This window comes from Rana temporaria, chromosome 12 (assembly GCF_905171775.1).
Source record: "Rana temporaria chromosome 12, aRanTem1.1, whole genome shotgun sequence".
Lineage (NCBI taxonomy): Eukaryota > Metazoa > Chordata > Amphibia > Anura > Ranidae > Rana > Rana temporaria.
The window spans coordinates 107,107,534-107,110,525 of NC_053500.1; the positions used below are offsets into that span (position 1 = coordinate 107,107,534).

Here is a 2,992-nt window from a genome sequence, read left to right on the forward strand (position 1 = left end):
ATTCCTGGCTTTAAGGTATACTTCCCCCTCCTGTTTGATCTTTAGATTTTTTTTTTATTGAGAGAGATATATATATATATATATATATATATATATATATATATATATATATATATATATATATATATATATATATATATATATATATATATCACGCACGTATTGCTCTTCAAAGCCACAAGTTTATGTAACTGAGCTCTGAAAAGGGTCTACTTGGGAACCAATACCATTTGTTCCCTAGAACATAGAACATCTGCTTTCATTACCTGTAATGTGCTCACTGGAGAGCTACAGGGCTAAAGATTTGTTTTGCTCTTGGCTCTAAAGTGTTTCTAACTTTTTTCTCTGTGCATTGGCTTTGCACAGAGCAGCCCAACCCATTTTCTGTGGTCCCCCGCTGGCGCTCCTTGCTCTTCAAGTGCCACCACAGGAAGGCATTTCTTATGGGGGTACTTGTGCGGGCTTAAATCCAAGCCATGCTGCCTGCATTTGTAGACACAGCATGGCCTTCCCCGAATTTGATAGTATTGGGAGCCATTTGCCCCTGTGGCTATCATTCTGCCCTGTGAGGGAGAGCTGCTGATCTGTCATGATGCTGGGTGATATTGGGCTTGTAAGTATAGGGGAGCCTAAATCACAGAAGGAAGGTGTGTGTGTGTGTGTTTCTTTTTTTTTTTTTTTTTTTTTTTTTTATATATATATTATACCTTCATGCATGAAGATAAAAATCCTTAAGCCTGAAGAACATTCCTTCCCCAGTGTATATATCCCTTTAAATAAATAAAAGATATAATATATATAATTACACACTTACTTGGGGGCCGTTGGTGGAGCAAAGAAGCACATGTATGTTTTGCAGTCCTGAGATGTAGAAAGCAAGCAAACAAGCTCAACTGCCACACGACAGGGCTTAATTGGGCTTTGGGTGGCTTTGATGTGTTGGTGTCACATGATGAGATTTGAGATATATAGGAAGTGCCGTCCGATGCGATAACTGACGATCTCATATTCTGATTGGCACCCATTGACTACTTGTGTTGGAAAATGGTGTATGCATTCCTTGCCTTACTAGCTCTGTCCTGTTACAGGAGGATGAAAGCCTGGCAGTAGTGGATGTTGGTCCAGCGAGAGATGACCAGTCAAGCCATGTCAGGTAATTGTGCATCTATAACCACTTTTTTTTTTTTTTTTTTTTTTTTTGTGAGCCAATGATGCTTGTTATCCCTGTCTGATTTCAGTCATGATGACACATTCTACTACTGATGGCTCTGTAACTGATTGCATGCATGTGCCTGATTTTTTTACAATGTGGGTTTGGAAAACATTTGTATTTCGGTGGTACTAAAAGCCTATTCTGCATCAACAATAAATATTGGCTTGCAAGGAGCAAACCTCACAAGGTGCACAGATGTGTTCTGCTGGTTTCTCTTCTATAAGGCTCCTGAAAGTCGGCATGGATGTGAAGTGTTGCAGAGCCAACCATATCTGAATCCTACAACTGTTGGAAAGATCTAGCCATGTGCTTCAGAGGCTTTGTAATGAAGAATGACAGTTGTGCAGAAAATCTGTGCACCCTTTAATGGCTGCAGAATATGGCTAACATTTGAGTAATCAAATGAAATACTTGATCAAATCGTTTCTGGATGTGTGTACTAATGCCTGTTTCCTTTTTATTATAGGTGGAGCAGCTCTCATCTAGGAATACATGTACATTTCATCTTATGAAGACTTGTTTGATTGTGATTCCTAGTTCTGATTAATTCATAAATAAAAATGTGATCAATAACCAGTAACTGTTTCTGCAACTTTTTCTGCTTTACTAAATTGTCTACATTTCCTTAAGCCTGCAAAGCATTGCACCTTTGATTAGTAGTAGATCATGTGTGCAATGCCAGGAGCATGTGTACCTCCTGTATGACCAGCTACTGAACTGCAGGAAGATCAATGAGCGCACTTGACAGCACCCTTGCAGTTTGAGACATACAAGGCGTCTGCCATGATGGTACTTGTAGTATACTGAACGCTGATGTGGCTGAGTCATAGGGAGAATTCTGAACATGTTTCACCCTAAAATATGAAACCTTTGTTCATGTACTTTGTCTTTAACCGCTTGCCAACCAGCAGCCGTCATTACTGCAGCAGGTTGACTCTATTGCATGAATCGCTGTACATCGGTTCATGCAATGAATACAGTGGGCATGCGCAGTCTTGAAAGGGAAACCCGCGGCGCCAGTGTGCATGAGGGAGTAGTATTCCTAGTGATCAGGAACAGTGATCTCACCTCCAGTAAGTACACCCCCCCCCCCCCCCCCCAGTTAACCAGGGAACACATTTAACCCCTCAATGACCAGCATTAACCCCCTTCCTTGCCAGTGCCATTTATATAGTAATCTGTTTTTATAGCACTGCTCCCAAAGTTTGTTGCAGTCCTGCTAAAAATACCTTTACTAGTAATGGTGTGATCAGCAATAATGCCATAAAGCTATCCCTAATTTGTAGGTGACATAACTTTTGTGCAAACAAATATATGCTTATTGCAGCTTTTTTAAAGCCACAAATGTAAAATGCATATTGGCCTAAATGAGTTTTTTTTTTTTGGGCAGATTACAGGCATTTTTACTTTGACCTTTGCAAATTACTGCAATTTTGTACATAACTATGTGAATGGAGCCTTAAAGTGATGCAGTGCTGTATCGCAAAAATGGCCTTGTCATTAAAAGGGAAAATCCTTCCAGTCCTTGAGTGTTTAACAAATATCTGCAGTCTTGTGAACACGCTAAGGACTTTTGGGGGGGGGGGGGCACACATTCTGACACTACCAGAACAGTCAGTCACATGGCGGTTGCCATGAGAGCAGTTTAAACTATGGCCTTCTAAGTGCTGAGGCACTTTATTGGTACCTTTGCACTTGGCTTTATTAGTCTTGTGTGTCTCACTTCATTGCGCCGTTTTCTCTGAAACACTCATTGCGGGGTAAAGTGAACGGCTGCTT

At 40.6% G+C, this 2,992-nt stretch overlaps 1 non-coding gene across 1 annotated transcript; it reads left to right on the forward strand.

The window, feature by feature from the left end:
* The first annotated feature begins 945 nt into the window (after positions 1-945).
* LOC120919695 lies at positions 946-1,016 on the forward strand. Its single transcript, XR_005744629.1, has one exon. It is a non-coding gene; the product is annotated as a small nucleolar RNA SNORD49 (small nucleolar RNA).
* The last annotated feature ends 1,976 nt before the right edge of the window (positions 1,017-2,992 follow it).